This window comes from Fragaria vesca, linkage group LG2, assembly GCF_000184155.1.
Source record: "Fragaria vesca subsp. vesca linkage group LG2, FraVesHawaii_1.0, whole genome shotgun sequence".
Lineage (NCBI taxonomy): Eukaryota > Viridiplantae > Streptophyta > Magnoliopsida > Rosales > Rosaceae > Fragaria > Fragaria vesca.
This window is the reverse complement of record NC_020492.1, coordinates 28,169,218-28,177,161: the sequence shown is the minus strand read 5'-3', so window position 1 is coordinate 28,177,161 and position 7,944 is coordinate 28,169,218.

Here is a 7,944-nt window from a genome sequence, read left to right as displayed (position 1 = left end):
ACGCTGTCTAGGAAGTCTGGGATCATGAGCCTCTTCAGAGGGATGAGTAGGGAGACCTAGAGCTCTTCTCCTGCTATACCAGTCATCAGGATGAGGCCCTCCCCAGTTGGCAGAGTTGATCCGAGTGACTTCTTTACCCCTAACCATTGTTACCTGCACACTTAACAAAAGAAGTGAGAACTGAAGATGAAAGAATTATAGAAGAAGAAGCGTGCAGCCTGCCAATATATAGAGGGACAGTAGGGTTTATGAATCCTGGAAATCAAAGAGGCAGAAACAATAAAGGAAAAAATCAAGCAATAAATATCCTAGAATCACTGAAGATCTAGAGACCACCAAAAATAACTCCCCCTGCCAAAAATCGACCAATGAGAGTAATAAAATCAAGAAGCTCAAGAAGGAATGGTTGACCTTGTCAAGGCTGCAATTATGAAATTTTTGAACCAAATCTGCATGAAAATCTTACTGAGAAGTTTAGCAGATACAATGAATCTTGAAATCATGAGATTGAATCTTGTGATGTATTCTATCAACTGAAGTAATAGAGGCTGTAATTAACACATAACAACTTGATAGTGTGTGTGCATTCGAAACAAATATGTGTCACCACATAAACACAGTTTATTATGAGACTGGGAGAACTACACAAAGAGGATCATAGAACAACATATGGCAACTCCATGAACTTAGCTGGAGAGAATAATTGACATTTAGTGAACCTTTTAGACCTTTCATTTGATCTGCAACAGCTTAAACTTTAAGTTTGCTGTGTTTATTTTGGTTTCTTGAGGGTGCTTTCTTTTTGAACATGATGATCTCCTTTTGGCTTGAACACCCTGCAAGGTTCGCCACCTCCAAAGCCATGTTACTTCAGAGATACATCAGGTCCAGCACAAAAAGTACTTAGTACTATATAAGTCACAGATGATCATAAGACAGTTCAAAGAAAAATCCCAATCTCATAACTCCCTGAGTCTTCTATGAGACCCCTCAAGAGTAACAAATTATGTGAACAAATATGAAGCTATGTGGCAATAACAGAATCAAGAATACAATCCAGAATAAGACACAAGATTAGGATACAGGAGTAAGATTACATTGTTCATTTAATTTCAACTGTAAGCATCAAGATCAGATGTACATTCAAAACAAAACATAGCAACCTCAGACAATTTTTTGTATCCCTAGAGCATTTCTTAATTTAAAAAACCTCTTAGTGTCTAAAGGTTTTGTTAACAGATCTGCAAATTGAGCATCAATTGGCACAAAGTTCAATTCTAGAATATTTTTCTCAACTAAGTCTCTAATAAAATGATATCTCAGATCAATGTGTTTTGTTTTAGAGTGAAGCACTGGATTTTTAGTGATGCTTATGGCACTTGTATTATCACAGAAGATAGATAACTTACCTTGGAGCAGTCCATAGTCAGACAACATCTGCTTCATCCAGAGCATTTGAGTACAACATGATCCAGCTGCCACATATTCAGCTTCAGTTGTAGATAATGATATGCAGTTTTGTTACTTGCTGTGCCAAGCTATCAGATTATTTCCCACAAAGAAACAGCCACCAGATGTGCTTTTTCTATCTTTTAGATTTCCTCCCCAATCTGCATCAGAATATGCTACAATTTCCACATTAGTTTCGAAGGTATAGAATATACCACATTCAGTAGTATCAGCTACATATCGAATAACTCTTTTAACTGCCTCAAGATGAGATTCACATGGATCAGACTGAAATCGAGCACACACGCCAACACTGAAGGAGATATCAGGTCTTCTTGTTGTAAGATACAAAAGACTACCAATCATGCTCCTATATAGTGTTTGATCAACTATTTTTCCTTGTTTGTCTTCTGTGAGTTTGGTAGTTGTGCTCATTGGATTCATTACCTTCTTTTTGTTGTCCAAGCCAAATTTCTTGACAAGATTTGCTGCATATTTTGACTGAGATAAGAACATGCCATTGTCAAGTTGATTAACTTGCAGGCCAAGAAAGAAGGTTAGCTCACCACACATGCTCATTTCAAATTCACTCTCCATAACAGATTTAAATTCCTTGACAAGTGAATTTGAGGTAGAACCAAACACAATATCATCTACATATACCTGTGCAATCATGACATCCATTTTATTTCTTTTGACAAAAAGAGTTTTATCAATTAATCCTCTTGTATACCCTTTGTTTACTAAAAAAGTTGATAATCTGTCATACCAAGCTCTAGGAGCTTACTTTAAGCCATAAAGAGCCTTTTTGAGTTTGAACACATGATTTAAGTGATGAGGATCCTCAAATCCTTGAGGTTGTGCAACAAACAGTTCTTCCTGTAGTGAGCTGTTTAAGAAAGCTGTTTTGACATCCATTTGAAATAATTTGAACTTGAGATGACGTGCTACAGCTAAAAGTAATCTTACAGATTCTAACCTGGCTACAGGTGCGAAAGTTTCACCAAATCAATACCTTCGACTTGTGAATATCCTTGAGCTACTAGTCTGGCTTTATTCCTAACCACATTTCCTTTCTCATCACTTTTGTTCCTAAAAATCCACTTAGTCCCAATAATATTACAGTTTTCAGGTCTAGGAACTAAATCTCAAACATCATTTCTAGAGAACTGGTTTAATTCTTCCTGCATTCCACTTATCCAGTTTGCATCAGTCATGGCTTCTTTAACAATTTTTGGTTCAATCAAGGAGACAAAACCAAAATGAGTGATTATATTTATGTCAATTTTATTCTCAGTAACAAAACACAAAAGAACCTGTTCTTGAGAGGGTTTATCAATTTGTAACGATGCAGTTGCCATCTGTCTTCTTGTTTTTATACCCTCCTATACAGCACCAATGACATCTTCTGGTGAATGATCCTTCTGTACCTGTTTGAATCCAGTTCTGAATTTCGGATTGTATGCAAAAATACCATCATTTTCTTCATAATCCACATCATCTTCAGTATTTTCCAAAAACACTTATGCTCCACTGAATGTTTTTCTTTTCTATGCATACAGATCATCATTAATAGACACATTAATAGATTCCATCATAGATTTTGTTCTGTTATTGTAAACCCTGTAAGCTCTATTGTTGGTTGAGTATCCGAGAAAAATACCTTCATCACTCCTGGATTCAAACTTACCAAGATGTTCCCTATCTCTCAGGATATAACATGGACTTCCAAATATGTGAAAGTAGGACACAATTGGTTGCTTACCTTTCCAAAGTTCATAGGCTGTTTTCTTTGATCCTGGTCTCAGATAAATTCTGTTCATTGTATAACAGGCAGTACTGATAGCTTCTGCCCATACAGAGAAATTTAAACCTGCAGCATGCATCATAACTCTGGCCATTTCAACTAGCACTCTATTCTTCCTCTCTACAATTCCATTTTGTTGTGGAGTGATAGGGGAAGAAAATTCATAAACGATTCCTAATTCAAAATAGTAGTTCGAAAAAGCATTGTTTTTGAATTCAGTTCCATTGTCTTATTTGATTCTCAATATTTTTAATTTTTGTGACTGTTTTTCATTTAAAAGTCTTTGACTCAAATTCCTAAAAAATTCAAAATTCTCAGATTTGTCCTTTAGAAATTCTACCCACGTAAATCTTGAAAAATCATCTACCACAACAAGCACATATAGTTTACCTGCCAAGCTTTCAGTTTGTGATGGTCACATGAGATCCATGTGCAGCAGTTCTAGAACCTGCTTAGTTGAGGTTGCATTAATAGCCTTGTGTGGAACTTTGGTTAATTTGTTTTCCAATTTTGCACTCTCCGCACATCTTGTCAGTTTTTCCAGTCAAATTTGGAAGCCCTTTAATACACTTGATATTTGAAATTCGTTGAAGATCCTGGAGGTTTATGTGTCCCAACCTCTTGTGCCAAAGTTCCATTATTTCATTCTGATGACTTTACTGAAAGACATGAACTGTTTGAAGCAATGTCAGATGAAGTGTGATAGTAGTTGTCTACAGCTCTTTTTCCTTGCATTACCTTTGATCCTGCATTGTCGAATACTAGACATAAATGTTTAGTAAACCATACATCTTCATAATCATTTGTTAATTGACTTACACTAATAAGATTAGCAGTCAAGTCATCAACATACAGAACATTTTTTAGTTCAGGAATACCTGGTGCACACACACTTCCTCTAGCTAAAATTTTAGCCTTCTTACCGTCACCAAAAGTTACCTTTTCAGTTGTGACCTCATCATTGAATGAAATGAACCAGTCTTTGTTTCTTGGCATATGTCTAGAGCAACCACTATCATAGTACCAGGTATCTCGACATTTTTTAGCAAGAGCAGTAAAGGCTACTAGACAAGTTGCTGACTGATCATTTTGTTTAACACTGTGTTTCTTTCTCCAAATTGATTTTTTATTTCCAGACACATTTCTTTTATCAACTAACAATTTTGAGATGTCAGAAATTAGTTGCATTTGAACCTTCATATCCTTTTGCAGTGACTCAAGAGTACATTTAGAATTTTCAGTTTGTTTTTTAAAAAATCTATTTCTGCAGTTTGGTCTAATATGTCCTAACTGACCACAATGATGACAACAAGGAATAAATTTCTTGACATTTAGACAATCTACAGATTTTACCCGAGTTGTATTTGTTACCTTTAGTTCCTTCTGAGGAGTATTGACTTCCTTACTCACAACTGTGTCATCTTCAGACTTACTGCTCTTTACAAATTTTGATATTTCGACTCTCTTACCTACATATCCCAATCCTGATCGATCATTGAACTTCTTGCCAAATGAGAGAATGTCAGATGACTTTTCCGAACTTAACTTGAACTGATCAAACTTTTCTGTTGCCTTTTTTAGTTCACCCTGCAAAACTTCAATTTCATTAGTTAGATATAAATTTGAGGTTTGAAGATCAGATACCTTAGCTGTGAGAGAGATCTTGTCATTTTTCCAAGATTCCTCATCTCCAAGAAGTTGAAATTCTTCTATATCTTTAACTAGTTTATTCTTCTCTTCTTCCCAATTCTTCTGAGCCAGGTTGTGTTTTTCTTCAAGTCTTTCCTTTTTGATTTTCAACCTGTTCAACTCGTCTTCAAAAAATTCATTTCTCTTCACCATTACCTTTGAGGCTTTGTACATTTGAGCACATTGAAAATTTATTTCATCCTCAACGTCTTCATCATTTTCTGAGTCTGATGAGTTTTGGATGGAGCATACAAATGCTGTATTCTGATCTTCCTCATCGCTCCAGGTGGACAACATTGATTTGTTGTTTGATGCCTCATGTTTCCTGTTACCACATTCATGTGCCAAATGGCCAACACCACCACATTCATAACAAGTAGGTCCTATCTTGATTTTATTTCCTTGTTTGAAATTGTTCTTATTATTAGAACTACCTTCAGACCTAAAGTTTCGTTTTGAGTCAAACGAGTTTTTGTTAGTTCTACCAGCTGAGTTCTTATTTTTCATGAATTTCTTGAACTGTTTGGTTATTAGAGCCAAATCTAAATCTTCAGAGTCTTCATTAGATTTTTCTTTCTTAGTTACCTTAAAAGCAACCCCTTTGGATTTTCTTTCAGGAGTAATCCATCTTTGTTCAAAAGCTTTCAGATTTCCTAGAAGTTCATCTAGTGGCATAGTATCCAAATCATAGACATCTTCTATGCTAATGACTTTACCCTGATAACTTTTAGGAAGACCTCTAAGTAACTTTTTAACAATCCTATGTTCAGGAAAAGGATCTTTAAGACTCCTACACAGTCCTGCTATTTTCATGATTCTTCTATAAAATTCATCAACTGTCTCATCTTCTTTTAACATGGTAGTTTCAAACTCAAAAACAAGCTATTGTAATTTATGAGATCTTACCTTTTTATTACCTTCATAGGTGAGTTTTAGGAGATCCCATGCTTCTTTTGCGGTTGAGCATTGACTAACACTGATTCTTTCTTCCTCTGATAGAGCAGTAAAAATACAATGTCTGGCCTTATGGTCAGCTTTCTGCAAGTTAACTTCATCAGTTGACCATCTGTTTCGAGGCTTTGGAGATGTTTCAGATTTCTTCTCATCTGTAATTACTGGAGCAGTATAACCGTCCACTATCACAGTACACATGAGTTCATCCTGAGAACACAGAAAAGTTTGCATGTATATTTTCCACGTTGCATAGTTATCACAGCCACCACCAAAATATGGTGGGGTATTTATGGATGCACCAAGTTTTATTGATTCCATTTCCCGGATCTACTTGTCACATCCCGACCCTTATATTTTTACCTTATTTACTAGCGTGATTATAATAAGAATTTTACCGTCCCGATCATTGAGTAAATAGTTTAATTGGTCCCTAGAGGGGTTTCGGGGACGATTATGTGCGGAGGATAATTCGTATGGGGAAAATTCGACGACGGTAAAAATAGTAAATTTTAGCTAGTAAAAGGTAATTTTTATTCGGGTATTATTTTTCGGGGTGTTGAATTTTGGAATTTTGGGTTAAAAGGATTGTTGGGTCGGCTGGGCCGAGCCCAACCCATTTCTTCTTCTTTTCTCTTCTCCCTCTCTCCCGATTTTCTTTCCTCCCACCCGGTTTTCTCCTCTCTACACCCAGAAGAGTTCCGGCCGCCCTCCCGCCGCCGTCCGACCTCCGTTCGCCGCCGGACCGGTCCCGTTCGGTCGGTCTCCCTCCCAGCAACATTTCTAGACCGGTGAGTGGAGCCCTAGCGCCGCCGTGAAGGAGCGGTGCCACCCGAAAGCTCCGACTGCCGAATCGGTTTTCTCGCCGGAACTTCCTCCTCCGGCCACCAATCTGGGCAAGCTTGGTACGGTTTTGTAGCCCTCCTCCCGTGCAACAACCCCTCCAAACAGCTCCCTCCCTCTTGAGCTAGGTAAGGAGAAATGTGGAGTTGAAATTTCTAGGCTTTTAAGTTATTTTCGTTCGATTAGCCTAGTTAGGCTTGGAATTGGGTGATGTGTTAGTCATGAAAGTTGTAGAGGAGATTGAGAGGAAGATTCTGTTAAAATTTGGTAGAATTTGCAGGTCGCCGGAAAACGGCTGCCGGCCGCCGCTGCCGGCGGAGCCGCCGGCGGCGCCGCCGCCGGTTAGGAGATTTTTAGGGTTTTAAATGTGGAATATTAAGAGGAGTATATTGGTGTGATTTATGGAATTTTTGGATGAGTTTTGGATAGGTTTGTGAATTTCCGAAGTTTGGTATTTTTGGCGGTTAATTAATGTAGAATCCGGCCGTAGGATTTAAGTCGTATTTTGGGGAGGTTATATTTGCGACTGTGGAGTATGATATTTAAGTTCGGATCGTTCCGATGTAAGAATATCGAAGTTAGGCAATAATGAGCGTAATTATGGCTCTCGGGTAATTTTGCCTATTTTGATTAAATATTGGATTATTGGTTGGGAAATTAATATTTTATTTGGAACAGGACGTGAGGAGGCTCGAGCAGACGAGACCCCAGATCGACATCAGGCTTAGGCCTAATTTGTGAGTGGACGTTTATTTTAAATAAATGCATGCTAAAGTTCATGGTTGAACAATTAATATTGCGGAATTATTTTAACGTCTATTTTAATTTGACGTATTTTTATTTTCTCTTGGAGAGCTACCGAAAATGGGATTTTCGGTGGATATAAATATGTATTTATGAGAGAGTATGTATAGAAAATGCTAGCCAGCCATATGTGTCTGTCCACCTTAATGGCGTAGCATATAGCCGCATTATGGTGTGACGTGAGCGTTGGACGTAAGCGTAGTAGCCCTATATGAGTGTTTAATTCATATAGGGGGTATGGGCACATATTTATACACCCGTCTGTCCACCTTGATGGCGTAGTGTAGCACCGCATTAAGGCGTGACGTGAGCGTTGGACGCGAGCGTAGTAGCCCTATATAGACCCATGAATTTATATAGGGAGTATGGACGAGTGTAAATACATACATATATTATAGAGT